The following is a 26,771-nucleotide window of genomic DNA, read 5'->3' on the forward strand; positions in this document are numbered from 1 at the left end:
CCTTTTTGGTGCCAGACACTGTTCCAGGTGCCAGATACAGCAGTGAAGAAAAAGACAAAAGTCTCTGATCTCGCAGACTTTGCAGTATGGGGGTAAATATGGAGAAAGACAATATACAAATAAGCAAAATACATAGAACCTCAGATGTTGATAAGATTCTCTACTGGAAAACAAAGCAGGGAACTAGAAACTACCCAAATGCTCACCAATGGCAAAGGGATGAATAAAAACAGGAGACAAGCTCAAAGACATTACAGAGAATTTTGTTGGGTGTCCTAACAGTGCAATGTCTTGAGGGTTACTGTAAAAACTGGCTTTTATTCTCATTGAGGTAAGAATCCACTGGAAGATACAGGGCATAGAATTGACACGATCTGACTTTCATCCTGAAAGGATCACTCTGACTTTTTCTTTCAGGTTAGACTGTAGTAGGGGAAAGGGTAGACAGCAGAGAGGCCAGCTCAAAATCTCCTGTGAAATACAGGGGAGAGAGGGTGGTGGCTGAGTTAGGAGTAGAGAAGGAGAGATGTAGTCAAACCTGAAATAGAACCACCTGTGGATGGCTGAGACCCAATATTCCTCTAGTGCTACAAAGCCATGGTGGAGGTGGGGGTGGAGAAGCACTAAGACGAGAGAAAATCTTCTGAAATTCAGTGTAAACAGACAGCTTCGTGTTACTGAAAAAGATTATTACCCTGGCCTAAAAATCATTTTTTACATAATTAAAGAGAATTCTAATGGAGATCAGTGGTTTATTTTAAATATAATAGAATCCCAGTACTACCAGCTTATCAAGGCATGATACGATCTATGAAACAAAATGCCCACTTATTTTTATGCAGTTGTAGATTTAAAGTGCACAATCTGAACAGCAAATGTTAGTCCTCTCCTACAGACTAAACGTTAGAAACATACTATATTACCCTTCATAACTTCATAACATAATGACAATTTTTTTAAATTTTAAAAATCTATTTTTCTGATTAGATGTTACATTAAATAGTTGAGTTACTGGAATAACAAGAACTTACTAAATGGCGACATCATACAGAGCATATGGTAAGAAGATATGACTCATGTGAGGTTTGAAGGGACACCAAAGCTCCCCAAACGGGCCTCCCAAGAGCTTACTTCAGAGGAGCTATGAAGACTGTTCCACAGAGTTCAGAGTCTTCCAATGTTACAGTGAACATCTGAATGATCTAAGTTCTTAACCCAGACCAGTGTAGCCCTAGTAAATTTCAAAAGGGAGAGAGGAAAACAACTAAGTTTGCCTTATTTGGGGGCATTCCATCATCTATAAATTTTAGACTCTTTTCTAAAAGCCCCACTTGACTTGCCAAAGCATTATGCAGTGGGCACTGGGGCCAGGGTAATCTCTTCATCATTGCAGGCATCTTTGAAGAGTTCACTAAGGAGGTTCAAAATGAGGAACAGTGCTTGCAATTTCCTTGAATACTAAGAATATCCAGCTATTTGTAGACAGATAAAAGAGAGCAGCCCCCAGAGGTGCTGATCCAGTCAACATAGCTCATCCAGGTGAGTATAACTCCTCACCAAAGTTGGCATACCAGCATGTTATATAAAATTTATCCTTTTTGATGTTTACTTGAGATCGAATAGAAACCAAATGCAAATGACATACATGGAGAGGGGTATGTCTTCTTTGTCATACAGATCAACTGCGCTTTTTTTTTTTTTCCAAACTCTGAGTCAACGTTTCCTACCATTAAAGTTTCAGCTGCCAGTTCCTTCATTTTGCTCTCCTCTGATCTGAGAACATTAGCAGCAGGAGCACCTTTACTCTTAAATTTAGTTTAATGTAAGTACTGCAAGCCCTGCTGGCAAGCCTCAAGGCACAAACTCTGAATGGGGGGTGGTCAGAGCTGAATGATAAAGTGGAAAAAAGTTATCAGAGCTGAATGATAAAGTGGAAAAAAAAAAAGCATGTTGGAAAAAATATCGCTCAATCAAACTATGTTAGAAAGTTTAAGCTTAGAGTGAGGGTGGAAGTTGAACAGGCTTTCTCCTTGTTTCTGAACCCCACATCCTGCCTTGCCAGTGCCTATCGGGAAAGGGAATTTTGTTTCTCAGAATCAATACATGGCCACATAAGGTATTTTGTTTTACAAAACAGATAATGTGTGATCTGAATTTTATGACACAGTTAATATTTTGAATGCATCAAATATTTAAAGGGGTCCTGTAACAAATTACTTTCTTATCTAAGTAATTGCCATCTTTTATGCCTTATAAGTTCAAGCAGGGTTTGCGGTACTTACATTAAATTAAATACCTGTAAAGAAAGCCTTTTGGTGTTTGTTAATATGAGTTGCATCATTTTCCTGGTGTTGGTCAGTCAGCATTCTCAGTTTCCATGTGAGCTCCAGCCTAGACTCAACAATGAAGAATGGGACTAGTGCTATGAGGTGACTGACCCAGGCCTGTAGCATAAATGGAGCACATCGCCATCAGTTATGGCACCTCCTTAGGGTTCTCCTAGATCAACATCTCAGGGGAAAACACACAAGATAGGTGTGACTGCAGGAAAGGAAATTGCTCAGGTTCAGGTGAGTAAGAAAGAAGAAGAATGAAAGATACCTCTTTGGCTGGCACCAGAATGAGCTTAGCCCCAGGAGCTCAGGCTGAATCAGCTTCTTAGGAGGACCCACTGGCACCTCCCCAGTGCCAGCAAGTGGGCAGTGCTGCAGTGTGGCACCATCGGGTGCTGAGACAAAGATCAAAAGGCCGCCTGAAGCCATTCCACTGTTGGTATTCAGAAGAGATTTGGTGCACCCTTTGATCTGCTGGTTGGCTCTTGTATCACAGTTACAATCTCTAAGTTTGGCCCCCACATGCAAAGACAAATGAGAATGGAGAAATACAGGATGAAAGGTTTGAGAGTGCTAGGTCAGGCTGAATGTGTCCCATGGTGTGAGTTTAAATTTTTGGCCCCCAAGTAAAATTCTTCAAAGAGTAACCCTCCTTCCCTCTATCCCCAGAGATGCCTTTATCAGGAAACACAAAGGAGGGAGGCCTACTACTGTGTACACGGAGGCTACTTGGAGAATGACTATGTCTGAGGCTGACCAGTGTCTCCAGGGTTCAGTCACTTTGGAGTAAAAACTGAGATGAGAGAAATAAAGCCAGTAAAGCACAGTAAGCAAGTTTATTGTACATCATCACGAGTTCAAAACAAATATGATTTTACTAAAAATCATTCACAAGAATTAAAACTTTTCCTATCACAAGCTCTTTTACTATGAAAGTTTAATGAAAACTACAGAAGAAATATCACCATGCTTCCTAAGTAAAAAAAAAAAAAAAAAAATTTATGAGGAGTCACTAATAATGTTTATTCCTGGTATAATTTTTTTGACACTTCTGGCACTCTCTCGTGGGTAATTAGATAGGTTGTTAAGTAAAATAAATAGAAAACACATTTTCTACCAACTGACATTGATGGCTAAATCACAAAATCAAGCAGGAAAAGAGTCTGAAGGCAATCCATATTTCACTTGACTTACATTTGCAGATTACTGCTGATGGTCTCTCCAGGCTTATAGACTTCAGCCTGAAAATCAGGAAGCAAAGAATAATAGCAAAGAAGAAAAGAAGTTTAAAATCAGTCAGTAGTGTAACTCCTCTCCCCGCCCCAAGTCATGGAATAAGATTCACTCTTACAACAAATACTAAGTTCCTACCATCTAAGTTTAGATGAACTTTTAAAGAAAATCCCCAAGTATAGATCCTATAGGAGAAACTAATCACTAAATCAGTGAAATGCCAAAACATCTGAAATATGTATATGTATTGATGTATTTCAATACAAATGTGACATTAGGGATAACCATTTGCTCTCTCAAATTTACAAGATAGAGTTATCTTTGCCAAAAACCGAGAGCATCTCAGTTCCCTTTCTGTTCCCACCTAGTTCTCAACAGGACTAAAGGACTTATCCTATGCATAGTTTTTCACTTCCCTCAGAGGGTCAGGTGAACTGGGGAACAAGAGGAACTGGCGCCTTTCCCTACTTCTCTTTCAATTAGTTTCTTGAGGTACGTGGCGAGGGCCTGGACTCAGGAAGCTTGAGAAAGACTGATGGAGGAAGGGCTGTAGGGGGTCAGGGAAGGGGCTGCCTGAAAAACAGGCCGCCTCTCCAAGGAACTGAGGAGGTCCTGTCCCAGCTTCGCCCCTGCCGTCACGAACCTCGGTGCACTAGCCCAGGGAAACAACTCCAGTTTTCCCTTCCACTGAAGTGAGTCCCCCACCGGCGGCAGGTGCTGGGCGTCGGCGCCGCCCCCTCCTCTGTAAGTGATTCCGAGGCCTGGCTGCGCCGGCGCGGAGAGACGGGACGCCGAAAGCATCTCCAGGGAAACAGAGAGGCGAGGCGGGACGACCGGGGGTGGGGTTAGGCTAAACCGGGCCTTGGGATTGGGGCAGCACCCAGACTCTTCGGGCTTGGGGGCGGAGTCTGGCGAGGGGCGGAGCTTACTGATGGCCGGGCGGGGCCCCCAGACAGCGGAGGCTTTTCAAGCAGGGTTGCTTTCAGAAGTTAGCTCGCTTTTAGGCATTTTCACATAACCCAAGGGGCTCGAATTTGCCACTTTCATTTCTTTCGTGGCCTTGCATTCTCAATGTTTTTCTTCATTGCCCTTTTGTCCACAGGATTGATAGGAAAACGCTGAGCCAGGCATCCATGACCCCGTGACCTGAAGCCAATTTGTCCATCTAGCTAAGTCATTCATTCTCCTCTTCCTCAGCCTCTCTTGCAGTCAGAACCCACCACAAATGCCTTTTCCTGTCCTGGCCCCACAGACAATTCAATTTTGAATTGTGGTTCGCTAAATACTCAAGGTCTCTTTAAGAGAATCTCCCTGCATCTGTCCTTATTCGTTTTGCATTTTTACCTGAAACTCAGGGTTTTATATTTACACTAAATAAATATCATCCTGTTAATCTTGGCCCATCATGCCATCTCTCCTCTCAGAATGAGTGCAAGGAAGTGAGCCTTCTTGCTCATTCCCTCATATATATGGGGCAAGAAAGTGAGGCTTGCCACTTGTTACTTCTAAAATACAGAAGTGCTGGAAAGTTAGGCTTTTGTTCCTTGTCTCCTGTCATGCATTGTAGGAGAATGAGTCAGCAATATTGCTCACACGAATCATTCTACTAACCATAAATCGATTCTATTTGGAGTACAAGCATATCTACCATAACCACACTTTCATTCTAACATCTGATTTGCTGTCACAAGTTACTAAATTATTTCCAAGTAAGTTTACATTATACATTCAACGATGACTGTGACAATCTGTAACTGGGCTCCACCCATCCCCCACACCAGTAAGACTCTCATTCTATTCTCATGAGTTTATTTTCCAATTTCAGCATCACCTTAACACACTCCACTGTGACCTGTGTGAATTCTTTTCCAGTCCTTGCTGCTTTTTCTGACTTAGAGGTTTGTGAATTCCATTCACCTTCCTTTCTCACAGGAGGCTGTCTTAGTTGGCTTTCTAGGTAGATCCTTCCTGCTTCTTTGGACTTATTTCTCCTACTTGCTGTTTTTTCACTGTAAGTTCTTTGACTAATTCTCTTTCTCCTTCTGTTTAGCATAGAATTCCTTCAGTTAGAGAACTTTGTTCGCAAGTGACAGGAAACTCAAATGGGCTTAAGCGTAAAAGGAAACTGACGGCAAACAAAGGATGCCAGATTCAGGTGCAACTTTATCTAGAGACTCAGGACTTTCTGAAAGCTTTGAGGATTCCAGAATACCCCTACCTTTCACAGAATTAATTTCTCCTCCTCTAGCCTCCTCTCTCAGACCTACCTTTATTTTATCAGTATAACTTTGCATGGTGTTTGGCTTATGGGAACCAAAGTTGCCTGAAAGATTTTGAGTACCTTGAAAGCACAGACTTTGTCTTATTGTTTTCTGAATTCCCTGGAATAGTACAAGGATTAGTATACAGTATGTGCTCTAAATTGTTTTTTGAATTAACTGAATGAATGACAGAATAGAGTGGTTTTTCAAACAGATTCTTCCTTATGTAACTCTTCTCATTGCTTCCTCAATCTTCCCCACCTAGAATTCTAGGGAGAAGGTCAGGTGATACAATTAATAATTTGAATACTATTACTGACATAACAACCTCTAAAGTTTCCTCTTCCAATCTTTCTCTGGAGAAATGATTTTAGATTAGGTCAGCTCCCTAAAGAAGCAAGTGATAATTTTCTAGTGCAAGCCAAACCATCTTAACTACTCCCCATAATTGTTCTCAAAGTGGTTTTGTTATCTCGATCATCATCAATTTCTACAGTAAAATTATTCTGAATTCTTCTTGTTTTACTAAACACATCCCCAAGTAACATCTTAGGAAAGAACATATGAGATAAAATTTTGAAGTTCTTTCATGTCTGACAATATCCTTATTTTGCCTACGATCTTTTGGTAGGGTTGCACATTCTAAATTACCAATCATTTCCCTCTGAATTTAGAAGGTATTATTTCACTGTTTTCTAGTATCCAGTGTTCGAGATGAGAAGTCTAGGGGCAATTTTATTTTCCTTCCTTTGTATGTGATGTAATAGTAAGATCCATATGCGGTGACAACTACAAATCTGTGTGGCCTAAAACAACAACGTTTATTTATTGATTACAGTATGTCACCATCACAAGTCAGCCTTGGGCTCTGCTCCATGCTATGTCACAGGAGAATCAATATGAGAGAACCTTTGCCAGCCTGGAGGATGGCTGGTCTGTAGCAGAGAGATCATGAGAGTAGACTGCATGTTAGCTTTAAAGGCTTCCTCCAAAAGGATACCCATCAGTTTCGCATCTCGTTGGCCACAACTGAAATAGCCATGCTCAACTTTAAGAAAGCAGGTATCTGCGATTTCACCTGTGTCTGAAAGACTAGATACCAATTAATGGTCATAATGATGGTCGTAGACCTGGTTTTTCCCCTCAACACAGGCATTTTTAGGTTACCTTCTTTATCTTTTTTATTCTTGAATTTTATGGTAGAACTCTTCAGCTGAGTACTCACATCCTTCTTTAGATTTAGATAATTGTCTTCAATTTTTTAAATTATAATTCCCTTGTCTCAAATTTGTTCTATTATTTCTTTAAGATTCTGTTTAGTGAATGCAGATCCCTAGATTTGTCGTTTTTATCCTTGATCTTTTTAAAAAGATTTTTATTCTTTTTGCCTTTATATTCTAAAGTCTGTAAGTTTTTGACAATATTGCTTTTTAGTCTTCAATTGATTTTTTTGTACATAGGAGGAGTCACATTCTTAGTCTTTGAGCGTTCTTGCTTTCTGATTGCTCCTTCTTTATAGACTCTTCTTTTATGAATGAAATAGTTTGCAATTATCTTCCAATATATTAATTTGTTTTTTAAAGTTGTCTTTTTATTTTTAATGTCTGTGGGCACATAGTGGGTGTATATATTTATGGAATACATGAATTATTTTGATATAGATATAAAATGTGTAATAATCACATCAGAGTAAATGGAGTACCCATCACCTCAAGCATTTATGCTTTGTGTTACAGACAATCCAACTGATACTATTATTTTTAAATGTAGAATTAAATTATGATTGATTGCAGTCACTCTGTTGTGCTATCAAATACTAGATCTCATTTATTCTTTCTAACTATATTTTTGTACCTCTTAACCATCCCCACTTCCACCCCTACCCCCTCACTACCTTTCCCAGCCTCCGGTAACCATTCTTCTACTCTCTATCTCCATGAGTTCAATTGTTTGAATTTTGAGTGCCCACAAATAAGTGAGAACATGTGAAGTTTAGCTTTCGGTGCCTGGCTTATTTCACTTAACCTAATGACCTCCAGTTCCATCCATGTTGTTGCAAATGACAGGATCTCTTTTTTTTAATGGTGGAACAGTACCTCAAAGTTGTCTTTTTTTGTTAAATTATCTTTTCTTCCAGGAAAAGTGTTTCTTTTGTTAATGTTGAAATTTCTGTGTTATATACCATATTGTATTTGGTTACTCTATTAATTAGCATTAGGTTCAGCTGTGAGTTACAAACAAACAAGCAAACTACAGAATAGGAATGACACTCCATGGTGTCAGATTCCTAGTTCCTTCTGTTTTTAGCTTCACTACACATGGATTCCATTCCCAAGATTGCCTCACTGGTGATCCAGCTATTATATCTTATCCAAAGAAAGCCTGCACAGGGATGAGGGGGTCAAATGGGGAACCTAGTGGTTAAATTTTTAACAAAGGAAATTGTGCTATCTAGGCATATTCAGAGAAGACTTAGTAGCCTAAAGTGCAAAGCACCTATTAAGCATTTTCCACTGAGGCATCTTTGCTCAGAAAATTCCCCGTTCTTGACTGATATAACTGTTCTTTCCTTGCTTGAAGATACTGCTACTTCTTTGCCTAAGGTGGTTCTCTTGAAGAAAAAATACAATACATTTTTATTTACCCAACCTATCCAGATCTGTAATTAGAAATGAATTCCATCATGTCCTAGGGGACACTATTTTAAATATCCAAATCTGAGGAGGCTCTTGTAAATGCACACATGCGCGCAAACACACACACACACACACACACACACACACACACACACACACAGACAGAGAGAGAGAGAGAAAGAGAGAGACAGAGAGAGAGATGAATTTGCTGGTTTATATCAGTAAAACTCTAAGAACATTGTTTTCTTTCAGAATAGATTTTTGAGGATTCTTCAACAAAAAGGTTGGAATACAATATTAGAAAAAATAAATTTGTCAAATGAGTGCATTTTCCAGAGATTCTAAATTCCATGTGTTATTTTGGGTGACTAAGTGTATTTGACACTTTTCTGCTTTGGGTAATGCAAACCTTCCCAACTCTAAAGTAAGCTGTGTTGCAAAAAAAGATAAAAGTTTAATTTTAAGTCTTTCAGAGACAGGAATGCTAGCATACATCATTATGTCTTACCTCCTAACTGTGTTCCCTTAAGACCGTGTTGAAATTTTCCATTCCTCAAGGATTTGAGATCTACAAAGCCAGAGACTTTGTAAGTTCATTATCATCATGTTTCCCTTGTTTAATAGCGCTAGTGGGAGATGTTAAACTGAAACGGGCACCATGACTTCAAGGGAGAGACAATGTTTCCAGGAAAGAAAGGCTAGATTATCAAATCTCATGGGATATTTGGTGTATTTACCATAAACATACAGCCATGCCATAGTGTTAATTAGTATGACCTGATCTACAGAGATCTACGATTATGATTAATTGGTTATGACATTGTTAGAAATCAAATAATGGGTAATCTACTTAGAATTTGATTTGTATGAGAAAAGGGGAAAATAAAATCTCCTAAATCTGGTAAACAGAGGCCTGACCTGAGTTACCACAGTCGAGTGTAGAGAGTACTGGTCTCTCACCATGTTCTAAGACTACTCATAGAACATTGAATGAAAGAGCTCTGAACCCTGGGGTCCAGAAGTAACATCACAAGTGCACACTGTGAATCTTTCTCCTATTTTTTCTCAAAGGTAACTGTATTTATTTACTTAGGTAACTGCACCGGGGAGAAGAGTATATCCATAACTTTTGGATTGCCTGACATTAGACACTAACTCTGAGCTAATACTAACTTCTAGGGATCCAGAACAAACTTACTAATAGATTCCAGGTAAATTAATTTTTTTAATTCTAAAATAAACCTGGTAGACTCTGAGCCCATCCTATAATTAGTCCTCTGAGTCTATAGATATATGCAAAAAATGGCATAATTTTTTAGTGGCCATCTAACCTATGGAATAAAGGTTATTATGGTTTAAAAAAGGGTCAAAGAGGCTCTGGGTCAGATAATTGAAAGGACTCACTAGACTCTGGTGATATTTACTCAGAAAGATTTTCTATGGTCAAAGGCTACACAGAATCAGGAATAAGAAAGCACAGGCAACTTCAGGTTGGTCCTGAACACCCAGGTGCAACTTCTTTGATCCTCCCACTGTTGCTCAGAATGCACTTCATCTTCACAGCAAAGTTTACCAAGGGATCTTTCATACTCCACTGGTCACACAGCCAAAACATGTCTATGTATCAGGTAATACAGGTGACCAATCTGTATTTTTTAAAGAGCGATGTACACAAGCTCATACAGGGTGCATTCAAGGGAGCTTCAGGATTTAAATAGCATGTTATATATCACTAGCTAGTGCATTTCATTTCTATCTTGGCTGAAAGAGAGTACTGTGGCTCCAGCCATCTTTGGAGATAAACATAAAGCTACCACAGGCCAACTGCAAGCTAACCCCACACTTTCCTACCAAAATAGTAAATCAAAAGTAGTAACACCTAGGGGAATTTCAGACTTGAATATTTTAGGGGTGATCATTCCTAGCATATTGGTGTTTTATCTCAGAGTTAGCTGGACAAAATACACATATCTTGAAAAAGAATATGTTGATCTGATGGTAACTGTAAATGTGCTACTGTTCCTGATACAGCCTTTTTTCCTGGAGCAACCTGATACACAGCATATACTGTTTCTCCCCTACATTTTGATAAATAGAAAAAAATAGAAGTAATTTGCTTTTATGTAGCAGGGATAGCAGTATACTTTTGCTTTCCAACTTTGTAACCCATCAACCCTGCCTCTTTGCTGCAATTTAACCCACAGGGACCTTAATTATCTTACCATATTATGCAATAACATGTGGCATCATTGTACTGATAGGTTTCTAAAAGACTTGGAAAGCAAGAAATAGCAGGCACCCTACATGTCTTGGTACTATCAATACATGCCAAAATAAATGATATAAATCTTATGAAAACACAGGAGTCTTTCATCTCAATGAAGGTTTTTTGGGTTTTGTTTTATTTTGTTTTGTTTTGTGGGGGGGAGTGTTAGATGGAGGGATACTTCAAAAGGAAGTATAATTTGCTGAAATTTGCACAACCAGGCAAAATGCTTATTTGCCTATTGTTTGGATTTTGGAATCTGATATGAATTAGCTTCTCATAACTTCTGCATTTGCACCTTGCTGTGAGAATTACTGCAGTTCTTATTTTCTAGCTCCAGGATCTGCCTTGATAGCTACCCTTCTCAAGTCTGGCTTTCCAGCTTTGCAATGATTTTGTGAGCCCCTGATATTATTCCAATGAATTAATTTTTCTAAAGCTAGCCAGAGTTGATTTTTATTACTTACAACCAAAGAACACTAATTTACACAATAATTTAGAAAGCATTAGATGACACAAATGTGATAAAATTTAATTAACAAACACAAACTAGTAGGTGTTAATTACAGATAATATCAGTTACACAGAACTTTTCAGAATATTACACTTTTTCTAAAGAAGTGGTTGAAGCTCTCAGATTCATTTGATAAATTGCATTCAAGAGCCTGCCTAACAATTACATTAATTTTTCTATTGTTACATAGAGATTTTATAAAATTGGTTTAAGAAATTAAAGCCTAAATATTTTATTTATACAGTATCAAATGATGGTGTATTGTTGACGTGGCTGAAAGTATTATAAAATATTTTATGAATTTCAAATATTTTCCATTTGTATAATAAGTCAGGTGGAGAAGTCAATATTTATCGATCTTACATAAACAATGGACTGCACTACATTTTCTAAGGTAAAACAAAACAAAAAAAAAAACCATTTGCTTATTGATGCTTGCAAGTAATAACTTTTTACTGAATTTAGAGTTGAAAGCCTTTTTATAGATTTTTACCTACATATGTAACTCTCTTGTAATTGTAGTAAGTGTTTTGTCTTTAGAAGAATCTACAAAAATAACTTTAAAGATCTAATCAGGGAGAATCAGCAAATAGTTTTTTTAACTATGCATTCCCAAAGTGTCCCTTTGGTTGGACTTTGTAAAATGAAATGGGACTGGCAAAGGAGAAGCAGCACACTGAGGCCATATAGTCCTTAGGCGGCAATTTTGGAAAGGAGCACATTTGAAAGTCAAAGGTCTAAGAAATTATTTCCTTAAAACTATCAACATCTGGCCGGATGCAGTAGCACACGCCTGTAATCCCAGCACTTTGAGAGGCTGAGGCAGGTGGATCACGAGGTCAAGAGATCAAGACCATACTAGCCAACATGGTGAAACCCCGTCTCTACTAAAAATACGAAAAATTAGCTGGGCGTGGTGGAGTGCACCTGTAGTCCTGGCTACTCGGGAGGCTGAGGCAGGAGGATCACTTGAAACCAGGAAATGGAGGTTGCAGTTAGCCAAGATGTTGCCTGGTGACACGAAAACAAACAAACAAGAAACAAAACAAAAACTATCAGCATCCAAAAAGCCCTGGAAAGCCAGCCATCAGAAGCTAGCTTGAAAATCTAGGTTACCTCGTATGGCATCTTACCTGCATTTCCTAATTTTATTTATTTATTTTTTCTCAATGTATTTTCCTAGGTATTTTTTCTCAATGTATACAAATCATATTGTTTTTAAATCCAAAGTACACAAAGAACCAGCTTCACTTTAAAATTTATCTTATAAACATCAGTGGGTGTTAAACATCAATTTTTTTTTAGCATCTTCATACTTTGGGTCATGTTTTCATCCAATTCTGTTGTCTCAGATTGCTAAATCTTCTGATTTTTAAAAATACTACTTGAACATGAATATTCAAATATACTTTATTGTTAATTTTACTCATCTTCATCATTTTGTGCCTCTGTGTAATTGATAAAATTACATTGGCAATGTTTTCTATAGGTGGAGACAAATATCTACAAAATAATATGCTTCAATAGTTGTCCAAATATCTTTAAATCTTAATTATGTGTGTACATTATATCCAGCTACTTATATGTAACAAATGGCATTCTTAAATATTAAGAGACATGTTAATATTTGTGCAATGTAATTAAGAAATTGTTTCTCATTTTCCAAGGACAAAAAAGTAATCGTGTGTATGCAAAGGAAATTCAAAATTTATGAAAAATATATAGAATATAATTATATTTCTTAGAGTTTGTTATAGACAAGATGACAAATGTCACATTTGGTAAAATTCTACTATAACTTTCATTATAGTCTCAGGGAAACAATTTTAAAATAAGGGTACAAATAAAAGCTGAATTAGATATAACAGAGAAAAAATATGGAGTGGGAACCCTAAGTACTGAATTTGAATGTCTAAATCCATCCACCCATCCATTATTTCAACCAGCCAGGTACTCTGCTAGGGGGAGAATATAAAAATAAGCCATGTCCTCATTGAACTCACAGCCTAGAAGTTAAGACAGACATGCAAAAGAGACAACTATTTATTTGCCTCTAATTCCTGTGATCTCTTTGCACCAGGAACAGAGAGAACTGGACTGATGTCTTTGTTTTCTTAATGACCTAAGTCTTAGACCACCTACCACAGCCTGTCTCCCACCCCACTCCCCAATCTGTTCCAAATTCTCTCTGCTCCTAATTTCCTATTTAAGGCCTTAAACTTACTACCCAGATCTGACTGTTGCTCTTTGGGCACAGATCTCAGACCTTCTTGGCATTCACAACGCATTAGTTACCTGCCTCCAGCCAGTTTGCGTAACTACTTAGTCCAGTGGAATCTGGCACAGCACAGACCATCGTGGCTGAAGCTCCTCCCTGAATCAGCCCGGTCCCATAGCCAGAGTTCCATGTGATAAGCTCTGTACAGAAGACATCTCAATTGGTGCCCCAAGGAGGGACCATCTAGCTTCCCAGGACTGGTTGGAAGTTGAGAGGTCATGGAAGACTTCACAGAGGGAATAATGCTTATAATGTGATTTGGAGCCTTGAAAAATAAATAGAGGTGTGCCAGGTACTGAAGATTGGAATAGAATGACTTGCTTGATACATGTGAATTCTAGAATGCAAGGGCAGAGAGCTGCGAAAGATAATGCCAGCCATGAAACAATGTAGCAATATAAAATTTTGAGCTCCAACCAAGACAATAAAAAACCAAACACGTCATAGCGTATTCATTAGTTTAGTTTGAGATTATAATCGATATTGATTTTATGGAATTAGCTACAGTCAGGACATGGGAGAACTACGAATGCCCCTCCAGCAGATTAAAATAAAACTCATTATTTAGAGAAAATAAAATTAAAAAGTCATTAGTCCTATATGGATAAAATTGGTCATAAGAGTATTCTACAAAGAGCCTTGGTCTACCTGACTCCAAAATTTTTCTCTTAAATCACACTGCCTTTAATTAACTCCTTTCCTTTTATCCCATGCTCACCAAGCAACCACATAGGTATAATTTTTTTTTTCACCATGTAGAGATTTCTAAGTGGATGAAAAGTATGTTCTAATTAATGACATAAATATTTAGGCTCTACTCAAAATTGTGCTCTCACTGTAAGTTAATGTACTGACATTTGGTTTTTGTATCAGCATATGTGAATTTGGTTTCTTTGGGTTAAAGCCTTTACTACAGTTGATCCCCACTCTGTGTACTGCAGAGCTTCTGGACCTGCAAAAAGGGGAAACAGGTTGGCAAGAGTGGCCCATCCAGAAAAAGACCATCTTCTGAGGGCCAATTTGGTAACCATTGGCTTCTCTTGATGGTAGCTCTAACTTTGCTCTTTTAATTACTGTAGTAATTAGAGGGCCATGTGGTTTATTAAAATTTTTTAAGTATTATAGGAACTGTAAGAGAAAATAGAATATTGATTAAACTGCTAGTAACACTCTTAGTCAGTTTGTGCTGCTATGACAGCCACAGACTGGGTAACTTGTAAATAACAGGAAATTTATTTGTCACAGTTCTGAAGGCTGGGAAGTGCAAGATAAAGATGCCAGCAGGTTTGGTGTCTGCTGAGGGCACAGTCTCTGGTTCCAAAATGGTGTCTTATTGTTGAAGTCACCTGAGGGAATGAACACTGTGTCCTCACATGTTGAAAGAACGGAAGAAAGCACTCCCTCAAGCCCTGTTGTAAGGACCATCATCCCACTATTGGAATGATGACTTGTTCCCTCATGACTTAATCACTTCTTAAAGACCCCACCTCTTAATACTATCTCATAGGTGATTAAGTTTCAACACTTGAATTTTAGGGGACACATTCAGGTCATAGCAATAACCTAACCAGGAAGGCAGAATTTTGGATATGACAAACCAAAGTGTTAAAAGATAATTATAGTGGTTCTTTTAACAATTTTAACAATAATATCTTCATATTTTATTTTTGAACTAATTAGATAGGCGAAGATCTAGTCTCTATTGTAGTGACCATGAGAATGAACTTCACAGACCACTAACTATAGGGAGTGTAATTAGCCAAGAGCCCCAGATACTGTGTTTAGAAATTTGTGGCTTCCATGCCTCCTCTGGGTCGTTTCCAGCCAATGACTGTGTGCAGCAGGAGTACAGATGCAGACCAATTCCTGAGAGACACTGGACTCCTGTGAAGGCTAAGCTTAGCTTAAGAATTCTCCTAAGGCTTTCCCAAACCTTTAAGCAGTGTAGGGTACTTCCAGTTAACCATTTCCTCCTCTTTATTTGGGGTCAAAATTGCATCACAGTCTGATGGCTCTCAGCTTTCTCATCTCCCTCCCTATTTTCTTTCAAATGGACATTTTTCTCAAATAAAATCTTTGCAGGTGTAGCCCATTTTTGCATCTACTTCTTGAAAGACCATGACCAACACATTTAGAAACTTTCCTAAATTCTCTTCAACATTTATGTCATATTATACAAGGTCAGAATTCCAAATGGTAGAGCCTAGTCCCCCTGGGGTCAGAACATTGAAAGATATATCCTCTTGTCCACCAAAAAATTACCCAGAATAGGCAGAAGAGGCTTTAAAAGACCAGGTGTATATAATTTCCTGCCCAGTGGAGGTCAATTTATTTCAGTGCTTACTCAATGATGTATGAACTACATGATTGTATTGGCAGAAATGGAGATGACACATGAATAAGCACAGTAACAAGAATTTGCCCTCACCAGGATGACGTGGCCTTTGCCACTGCTGAGAACCCACTTTGCATGAAATGGTGACCAACCCCTGATTCCTGATAGGATGCCACATCCTGGGAGGACCAACAGACTAACTAGTAGTAAATTGGTTATATTATATCCCTTCTGTGATAGAGAAGGCAGTGTTTTGCCCTAACAAGAATAGACATGTATTCTGCATATGGATTTACCTTCCCTATTGGATATGCTACTGAGAGCCACATCATCAATGGACTTACAAATGTCTTATTTATGGCCACAACATAAATGACTTTTAGGGGAAGGACTAAGGGGGTTTGTTGATGTTCATGATTTTTTTGCTTTTACACATCACCTATCATCCAGAAACACGTGATATTACAGAAGGAAACAAATGAAGACTCGGAGCTCCAGCTGCCACACACTAGCTTCTAAGTTTAGGGTGTAGTCCTATAGAATATAATATGTACTCTGAACCAGAAATCAGAGTATTGTGCTGTTTCCCATAGCCAGGATACTTGAATTCCAGAACCAAAATGTAGAACAGGGAGTGGCACTGCTTGATATTATACCTAATATTTGGTTTGAAGAAATTCTCAGCAACACAACTCTGGAATGTGCTGAGTTCTTAGTACCAAAGGGAGAAATGATTTTACAAAGGGACACAACTTTGATTCCATTGAGTTGGATGCTGAGTCTGCCACCTGATATCTTGAGCTCCTCCAAGAGGTTTTGGTATTAGATAAGATGATTAATCTGAACCATCAAGAGAAAAGGGAAATTATTAATGAAACCCCAGGGGGATCCTGGAGTACCTTCTAGAACTTCCAAATCTAATGGTTACAATTATTAGAGACCACAACAATCTCATATGATTTGGAACACCAAGGGCTTGTATCCATTTGGAATGAATGTTGAAGTTATTCCATCAGATAAATAACCTTGACCAGCTCAAAGAAGGAAGGAAGGAAGGAAGGAAGGAAGGAAGGAAGGAAGGAAGGAAGGAAGGAAGGAAGGAAGGAAGGAGGAAGGAAGGAAGGAAGGAAGGAAGGAAGGAAGGAAGGAAGGAAGGAAGGAAGGAAGGAGGAAGGAAGGAAGGAAGGAAGGAAGGAAGGAAGGAAGGAAGGAAGGAAGGAAGGAAGGAAGGAAGGAGAGAAAGAAAGAAAGAGAAAGAAAGAAATTAAGAAAGAAAGAAAAAGAGAGAGAGAGAAAGAAAGAAAGAAAGAAAGAAAGAAAGAAAGAAAGAAAGAAAGAAAGAAAGAAAGAAAGAAAGAAAGAAAGAAAACATATAGTGGAGAAGGAAGATTGCTGCATACTTAAGATGCATGACAAGTTGTAGAAAAAAACTTGCACCACCTATCCAGAATATTGAGCTGAGATCATACCAGAACTTCAGAAAGAATGGACAGTACTGAGCAATCATGCATGTGGATACGACTTCAGTAACAAATGAGATTTTTTAGTTGACCCCTTTTGAGAATGGAATGGTCATGGTTTTGGTTTGGGAAAGAATATTTAAACAAGAGAATTATGGTGTATGTTGATGTTGGGCAGCCAGAGGGGTAGATCATAGTGGGAATTTGGCATTCTTTTTGGTTATGCAGCATCTGTACCTTCTACCTATATTTGGGAAATCTCGTACCCCATGAAGAGTCCACTTTCCTTTACAGAAGCTCAATATGCCAAAAGGTACTTTCCCAGACTTTGTTGCATTGAGGTCATGGATACATTGCCAGTTTCAGTCAATTAGGTGCGTTTGCCCCAGCGTCTGAACCAGAAAGGAGTCATGCAAAGACATAACGATTATGCAGAATTGGCAAGGCTCAGAGCAGTGGTAGTCCCCAGACCCAGTTTTCAGAGGTAGCACTGTATAGAGCTAAGGGCCAGGAGTAATGGAGTTGGAAGTCCAAGGTGAAGTATGAGTTCCCAGAACACCAGAGTGTTCACAGGACCAGCTATGAGGCAGCTATGAGGCATGACATCGTTGTAGGCTTCAAGTTTGTTCTCCAGCTGTGAATATTCTGTGAAAGACCCAATATGATTCTAATGAAATTATATCTGCTTATAGTAGCCAGAGTTGGTTTCTGCTCTTTGCAAATAAGAACCTGATTAATACTCTGCCTCTTCTGAATGGGTGATTTGACAGACTTTTGGGGGAGAAGTGCTGTTACTACCTGCATTGAATGCATGTCTCTGGAAGGCATCCGAAGCCAGCACCAATCTGCCAGCTGCCTGTACAGTTTGAGTACTTTGTTTTAGGTCTGAGCAGGAGTAGCCCTGTCTCTGCTTTGGGAAGCTACCTGCCATGCAGCATGTACCCAGTTCTGCTGTATTGTTTCGGTTTTCCCAGATGATAAATGACAGAGCTGGGATTTATTCAGGTGTTCTGACTCCAAAGTCCTTGCTACTGATCACCACTTGCTACCGACTTTGAGCAGTGAGGTCCCACAGATGGGAATGAGTCCTCTGAAGGTGAGTGGTCTCTTGGCGACTCTTCCAGATCATATCGTTAATAACCCATATCATCTGACTGGCTACCACCTCCTGACAATTGCAATCAATTTGATTAGCGAGTTGTATGCATTATTGACACTTCTAATCGCATCTGCTTAACTGCCCCACAGCTTTCACATCGTTAATGTGCAGATCTAATCTTTGCACTTGCCCTTCATCAGTGTATCTTTCACTCACTTACTTCCTCCCTCCAGAAAGAACAGCATGGTCTCAGCACCCTGTTCAGCCTCCCCTTCCTGCCTTCCAAAACTCCTGATGTGCTTCTCTCAGTGCTCAAGTTGGCTCTTTGCCAGTCCCAACAAGTGGAATAACAGTATTTTATAGTTCATCTAGAAACTGCTTTTGAAATGGTGGGAGGTTCTGTGAAAAGAACAGACCTTTAGACGTGCAGAAGCACATCTGACCAGGCTGTTTTAACCAAGTAAGAGCTTACCACAGATAAAATGGACTTACTTTATCCACTTAATTTTGCACAGTATTCATAGTAGATGGCATAGTTTTGTTTAAGCAGAATCTTGCTCAGTTGATGATTACTAGTGGTTTCCTATCAGAAGACAAAACAATGAGTGTCTCACTTGAAATACATAATAAGCCTCGAAAATTCTCCAAATCACCTCTCCTTTTTTTTAAATATGCAGAATGAGAGATGAGACAGAGAGAGCAGTATCGTTGAAGATTAAACTGCCATTGTCAGCGTTCTTAATACATACAGCTCATCACACAAATCGCTAAACACATAGATTCCAGAAGGCCACATCTGTGTACTGCTTCAGCAACACAATGCAGGGAGAATAAAATACTTTCAAGAAAGTTCACACCCAAAATGTTTATTTCAGTGTTTCCGTTTTTCCCTTCATTACTTTCTGTTTCAGAGAGAATAAGTTGAAAATTGTGATAGAAAATTGCAGATGTTTTCCAATAGCTTATTCTCCTAAAATATTGATAGAATTTGTAATGAAACTATTTTCCCTATTAGTGCCACCAAAACTAGCTAAGCATATGATTATTTCATAAGTAAAAAGCCACACATATAGTCGGTTCACAGAAGCTACAGGTACCAAAAAGGGTACAGAAGGGCTTGAGAAGGGGAAAGGAAGAGGTTTTTAAATGAAACTGAGAGCTGTAAAAATCAACTATTATAAGCAAGACCAAGCATCTATAAAAATAGCCCATTGTATGAAACAGCTTGTAAAAGCGTTGCCCCTGAGACTGAGGACTTGTAGCTATAAAGACCTAGACGTATTTTTAGAAACTTGTGCCTGTAATAGATTCCACTGCAATATAAGTTGCCTAGAAGAGATAATGTCATGATTGCTAAAAACAGCAGACGGCAGAGTGTGAGAAAGACCAAGTGCCCTCCAGCAGTGTCCAGAGACGCTAGGGCTGACTCCAAAGGCCAATTCTAGTCATGTAGCCAGAGACATCACTAGAGTAATGCAATCCTATAGGTGGCCAAAGCACGGAAGACATGTCTTTTAAGGATATCTGACTCCTTTCTAATTCTGTGCTTGCCAGTAGACTTTCTGACTGACAGTTTGCTTTAAACATTGAGAAAGGAAGTTCTGTCTTGAATTAAGGGATTAGGATTTGTTGCCTTGTCGAATACAGATTTGAACATAAACTGGCAATCTAGTATGTAAACACTAGTCTTTAGAATGTTGACCATTGTAAATCAGTTTCTACTTCCTAATTGCTTCTTGGTGAACTAGTAAATATTTGTCGTTGCATCAGCAAAGCTGTAAGCTAGACACCGAGCTAGTGTTTCTACCCAATACTGGGATAAAGAACTGAGTTACGAAATTCCCATCCAAAAATCCCATAAAACTCCACCGAATAGCCTACTTCAGTATTTGTTGTAACGAGTATTACAGTCATTTAATTTGTTTATTTTTCCAGCTTGAAAAGACATGTGTTATTTAAACAAAGTTGAAATTTTGTGACTTGAATCTGCAAAATTTACAAAATGACAAACTAGTATAAATATGTGAAGACTCTGATCCTCATATAAATATGTATTATAAATTTAGGAATATAATTATCATTGAAGAATAAAAATTTTATAAGTCCTATGCTTTTTCTTTGTAAACCTTTTACAATAAGAAGGTATAAATAATTATGAATTCTAATTCAGACTTTAGTCTTCCAAGTACTGATTTTTACACATTGCTAGTCACATTAGCAAACTGATTTTCAGAACAAGGTTTTGATCAATTTTATTTTTCGATTTTCAGATAGGAATCTCATAATTCAGTTCTTTATCCCAAATAAAATTGTAAGGCATAAGCAATTTATTCCAATATTCCTTTAAATTTATCCAACAATCTTAGTTATGTTATTATGTGCCACTTCTACCTGTTTAAATATAGTACTAAAAAAATCACTCCATTTAATGGGCCTTTTGAACATCAAACTCTATTGAGAGGAATGGGAGATCAACAGTAAATAAGTAAAAAAGATGGTTTCAAGGCTATGAATCAAATAAAACAAGGTAACACAATTAGAGTGATGTATGTGTGTATGCATGCATGTGCACACTCATATGTGTGTTTGGGGATGTCTCTTTAGATTGGGTAGTTAGAGAAGGCCACCATGTGAAATGATATTTGAGCTGGAACCTGAATGAATGATGGAATGGAGAAGTCAGGTACAGATCTGTTGGGAGAGCATCACAGGTAGGTGGGATAGGACAGGCAAACCTCTGGAGGTGGGAGTAGAATTGGTGCATTGGCTGTGGTACCTTTCCATGATTCCCTCATTCCAGTGTTCACATCTTTAGAAGATCTCATCCCATTGATTGTAGTTGATGTCTGTGACTTACTCTAGCCAATCTATATAACATAACAAAAATGATGGATATCACTCCTGTAATTATTTTATGTGATGATCCATCTTGCTATCAGACTTACTCTAGTCTCTCTCTCCCTCTGCTGTTGGCTTTGAAAAAGCAAGCTTCCACGACTCCTACAGCCACAAGAAACTGAGTGCTTCCAAAAGCACACCAGTGGGAAGCAACACTTCCCTAGTTGAACCTTCACATGAGAACCCAGTCCTGACCAACCCCTTGTTTGCAGCCCTATGAGACACTATGCAGAGCACCCAGCTAAGCTATATATTATACAGAAATGATGAGATAATAGATAAGTGGTTGTAAGTTGTTAAGTTTCTACTCATTTGCTACAGAACACAGAAAACAAACAAATGGTCCAGGAGCCAAGAATACACATTTGTTTGTAGGTAGAGTGATCCAGTGGGAGAGAAGGTGAAGTACAGGGGTAACTACATAGAACCTTAGGCCATACTAAGGAAACTGGATTTTATATTAAGTGTGTTAGAAAGTCACTGGAGATATGTAAGAGGAGAGTGATAGCATCTTTTTGACGTGTTTAAAAGATCCCTAGCTACTTGTGAAGGGTGGACTATAAGGAGACAATGTGAACTGAGAGACTTCTCAGCAGGCAGCTGCATTCATTTGTCTAGGTAAGAGAGTTGGTAGTGGAGAGACTGGCTTGGATTAAGGTAGTAGCAATGGAGTGTGGTGAAAAAGAAGAAGAGTCAGGAAAAAGTTTGAATACAGAGTTCACCAAATGCTAGCTATGTGGATTCAGCAACTGGAACTACAGTGATGCCTTTACTGAAATGGAGAACTCAAGAAAGGTAAAGCTAAGTGACTCAGGTGAAACAGAGAGAGGACAAAATCAGGGTGCTATTTTGACATGTTCAATTTCAGATGTCAATTTGATATTCAGGGGGGAAATGTCAAGGAAGCCATTGAATAAACAGGTCTGGAACTCAGTATGAGTTATATATATTTGGAAGTAGTTGGAATACTGGTTGTAGTTAAAAACAGGAATGGGATGAAAATCATTGAAGGAGGAAGTGTTAATGTGCTATATAATTAAAACAATGAAATCAACATAGAAACTTTCTTCTGACAATGAAAATAGAGAATTTTGCTTTGCCAACATTTAAATCAGTAGGCTATTATCACTATGTTCAACAGCATATGTAAAATATAAAATAAATATTTAATAGCGGGGGTGATGGAGATGTAGTAAAATCAAGTTCCACTGCAGCTCTTTTTTTGGCCAGCTCCCACATGGGACATACATTCCCACAGCCCCCTCACCACTGCCTCTTCATTCTACTTAACCCATTGATCTAGCCCCAAGAAACCTACTCTATTGGCTGACCTTCACCCTTTACTGGTTTTAAGTAATCTTTTACCTTCCAGGGTTTCAGTCATTAGTAATACCTGTTTAAACAACAATTTCAATTTACTAGTTAGAAATTATTGCTTCCAAAATAAAATTAGTTGATGGAATACACTTAAACTTTATCCTCTGTTTCAGTCTAATCAGGCTGCTATAACAAAATACCACAAAATGGTGGCTTATAAATAACAAAAAATTATTTCTCATAGTTCTGGAGGCTGAAAAGCCCAGGGTCAAGGTGCTGGCAGATTTGTTATCTGCTGAAGGTCCACTTTTCTGTTTCATAGATGACACCTTCTTGCCATGTCCTCATGTGGTAGAAGGGACAAAAGTCTCTCTGAGGCCTCTTTTATAAGGGCACTAATCCCACTCATGAGGGTGTTGCCCTTGTGACCTAATCATCTCCCAAAGTTCACACTTTCTAATCCCATCATTTTTGGAGTCACTATTTCAACATGTGAATTTTGAAGGAACAGAAACATTGAGAGCACAGCACTGTCTCTTACACTTTAGTCATAGTAATGCCAACACATGACAATCAGTTTAGTATTATGGATTATAGCTGAAGAGGCAAATAAGTTGATAATAATAAATTAAGGTTCTACAAAGGCAGGATTGATTTACTTAAAGGATACAAACTGATAACCCTCACTGAGTTTTTAACTGCAGGATTTCTCACTTCTCAACAGTAACTCTTATCTTTCTTTCATGAGCATGAAAAACCTAGAGCTTACAAGTGCCTCGGGCAAGTGAGTTTGAAGGTCTTCTTTGGATTGAATGAAAGATAATCAAAATCTAGGTCAAGATATTATTTATTCTATAGAGAATTGTTTAAGCTAATGCATTAAAGTCAGAACACATTTTAATATATGATTCATATGACGCCAATCAAATATTCTTAATGACTGCACATATTATAATCTTATTCTGACTATTTTACTTTGAGAAATGTCCTAACATCAAGTAGTATAGCCATTAAATTATCATTACAAAGATATCAAACTTCCTTCATTGTATCTAACTATTTCTCAAGACACATATATGAGTTATGTGTTTGAAAGCTTTAGAAACTTACCTTTTCAGAAAGAAAATGAAAACAAAGGGTTTATGGTAGATACACTGAAACAGAATGCGAAAAAAAGGTGAAGAAAAAGGATCTAGTTTGAGACATAACAAGGAAAGTTTCCCCTCAGAGAACCAGAATTTAGTCACTGATAGTTATTATTAGCAATAGCACAGGTTAACATTTTTAATAATTATTTAAAAATATAAGAAGTGAAAAAATGATAACAAAATGTTATAAAATGAACAATTGATAGGGAATAAAGACAAGTATCCATCATGAATACTTTTCCTAGGAGAGAATAAACTATATTGCATATGATTTACATTTCAACAAAATCACTCTAGTTTGTATTATATAACAAGTAAATATTTGATATTTAAGAGTATATAAATATACTACATTAAGGGTTTACTTTAAAAGTTTCTTTGTCTTATCACTTCATTCATACAGTTGGTTATAAGCACTGGTTATATATAAAGAAACACGCATCTTACCACCTGTGAATTTAGGATAAAGTCAAAGTGAGTTCCAGCTCTCTGCTGAAAATAATGAAAACAGAACAAAATTGCATTCTCTTCTTATAGACTCCACATAGCAACAGGACAATTTGGAAAAATATTATTATAAGGTGTTAGGTAGAAATAGCATATTTGAGTGATGTTACAATAAGTTAGAGTCATATCAGAACAAATGTTTGAGTTGTGTTAGAATAAAAGTTAGCACTGCATATCCTAAAGTCTAGAGAGGGGTTGGATGTGATAGCCAGGTCCCTGAACTGTGGGTATTAGGAGTTATTCACAATGAAATTACACTTCCAGTAATGAGGATGGAAGAAAAGGCCACTTCTGATTATCACTTAAAAACTAAGGAGAGTGAAGCATGAGAAGAGCAACTGACTGGAGTTCTGTAAGGAAAGGTGGATCGTGTGAGGGAGCATGGGATTATTGAGAGCAAGTCAGATTTCTGGCTCCGTTTTATGACCAAAAACTGTATTTACCTTCCAACCAGCTTCCTTATAAAATGATGACTAAAGGCCACAAGGAGGCTAGACAGGTGTCAGAAATCCTATTTGCAAATGAATTTCCATAATTGTCAGTGGCTCAATAGTACCAGGAAAACTTTCTAGGCAAATGGAGAACATCTAGTCCAAATTATAATAGAGGAAATCAAGGTACAAAAAGATGATGATATTGTTTGGCTGTATCCCCACTCAAATCTCATCTTGAATTGTACTCCCATAATTCCCACGTGTTGTTGGAGGGACCCAGTTGGAAATAATTTGAATCATGGGGCAGTTTCCCCATACTGTTCTCATGGTCGTGAATAAGTCTCATCAGACCTGATGGTCTGACGAAGGGTTTCCACTTTTGCATATTCCTCATTTTCTCTAGCCGCCGCCATATAAGAAGTGCCTTTCACCTCCTGCCATGATTCTGAGGCCTCCCCAGCTATGTTCAACTGTAAGTCCAATTAAAACTCTTTTTCTTCCCAGTCTTGGGTATGTCTTTATCAGCAGCATAAAAACAGACTAATACAGTAAATTGGTACCAGTAGAGTGGGGTGTTGCTGAGAAGATACCCAAAAATATGGAAGCAACTTTGGAACTGGGTAACAGGCAGAGGTTGGAGCAGTTTGGAGGGTGGTTCAGAAGATAGGAAAATGTGGGAAAGTTTGTAACTTCCTAGAGACTAGTTTAGTGGCTTTGCCCAAAATGCTGATAGTTATATGGACAATAAGGTCCAGGCCAAGGTAGTCTCAGATGGAGATGAGAAACTTGTTGGGAACTAGAGAAAAGGTGACTCTTTTTATGTTTTAGCAAAGATACTGGCAGCATTTTGCCCCTGCCCTGGAGATCTGTAGAACTTTGAACTTGAGAGAGATAATTTAGAGTATCTGGCAGAAGAAACTTCTAAGCAGCAAAGCATTCAAGAAGTGGATTGGGTGCTGTTAAATGCATTCAGTTTTACAAGGGAAACAGCGTAAAAGTTTGAGAAATTTGTAGCCTGACAAAGCAATAGAAAATAAAATCTCATTTTCTGAGGAGAAATTCAAGCCAACTACAGAAATTTGCATAAGCAATGAGGAGCCAAATGTTAATCCCCAAGACAATGGGGAAAATGTCTCCAGGGTATGTCAGTGGTCTTCATAGCAGCCCCTTCCATCACAGGCCCAGGGGCCTAGAAGGAAAAAGTGGTTTTGTGAGCTGGACCTTGGGTCCCCAAGCTGTGTGCAGCCTAGCAGCTAGGTTCCTGGCATCCCAGTCACTCCAGCCACGGCTAAGAGGGGCCAATGCAGAACTTGGGCCATGGCTTCAGATGATGCAAGCCCCAAGCCTTAGCAGCTTCCACATAAAGTTGAACCTGCAGGGGCACAGAAGTCAAGAATTGAGGTTTGGGAACCTCTGCCTAGATTTCAGAAGATGTATGGAAACACCTGGATGCCCAGGCAGAAGTTTGCTGCAGGGGTGCAGCTCTCATGGAGAACCTCTGCTAGGGCACTGCAGAAGGGAAATGGGGGGTTGGAACCCCAACACAGAGTCCCTACTGGGGCACCACTTAGTGGGGCTGTAGGAAGATGGCCACCATCCTCCAGACTCCAGAATGGGAGATCCACCTACAACTTGAACTGTGCACCTGGAAAAGCTGCAGACACTCAACACCAGCCTGTGAAAGCAGCTGGGAGAGAGATTGTACCCTGCAAAGTCACAGGGGTGGAGCTGCCCAAGACCATGGGAACACATTTTTACATCACCATGACCTGGATGTGAGACCAGGAATCAAAACAGATCATTTTGGAGCTTTGAAATTTGACTTCCCCACTGGATTTTGGACTTGCAGGGGCCCTATAACCCCTTTGTTTTGGCCAATTTTTCCTATTTGGAACAGCTGTATTTACCCAATACCTGTACCTCCATTGTATCTAGGAAGTCACTAGCTTGCTTTTGATTTTACAGGCTCATAGGCAGAAGCGACTTGCCTTGCCCCAGATGAGACTTTGAACTGTGGACTTTATGCTTAAATGAGTTAAGACTTTGGGGGAC

The 26,771-nt window shown here is 38.6% G+C and overlaps 1 protein-coding gene and 1 long non-coding RNA gene across 3 annotated transcripts in view; one reads left to right on the top strand and one right to left on the bottom strand.

Moving 5' to 3' along the window:
• The window catches only part of TTC29 (tetratricopeptide repeat domain 29), a 279,537-nt gene extending 275,172 nt beyond the window's left edge, over window positions 1–4,365 (bottom strand). For both annotated transcript variants that reach the window (XR_012435150.1, XM_045392931.2), the window contains exons 1-2: window positions 4,210–4,365; window positions 3,528–3,574 (exon numbers count right to left, since the gene is read on the bottom strand). The gene's annotated coding sequence lies outside the window, so the exon portion shown is untranslated. The remainder of the gene's footprint in view (window positions 1–3,527; window positions 3,575–4,209) is intronic.
• Window positions 1–26,771, top strand: part of LOC135971016 (uncharacterized) — a 42,394-nt gene that overhangs the window by 7,385 nt on the left and 8,238 nt on the right. Inside the window, exons 2-5 of the long non-coding RNA XR_010587033.1 lie at window positions 1,394–1,539; window positions 9,557–9,674; window positions 15,901–15,999; window positions 21,020–21,126. This is a non-coding gene — a long non-coding RNA (uncharacterized lncRNA). The remainder of the gene's footprint in view (window positions 1–1,393; window positions 1,540–9,556; window positions 9,675–15,900; window positions 16,000–21,019; window positions 21,127–26,771) is intronic.

The sequence above is a fragment of the Macaca fascicularis genome, chromosome 5 (genome assembly GCF_037993035.2).
Source record: "Macaca fascicularis isolate 582-1 chromosome 5, T2T-MFA8v1.1".
Taxonomy (NCBI): domain Eukaryota; kingdom Metazoa; phylum Chordata; class Mammalia; order Primates; family Cercopithecidae; genus Macaca; species Macaca fascicularis.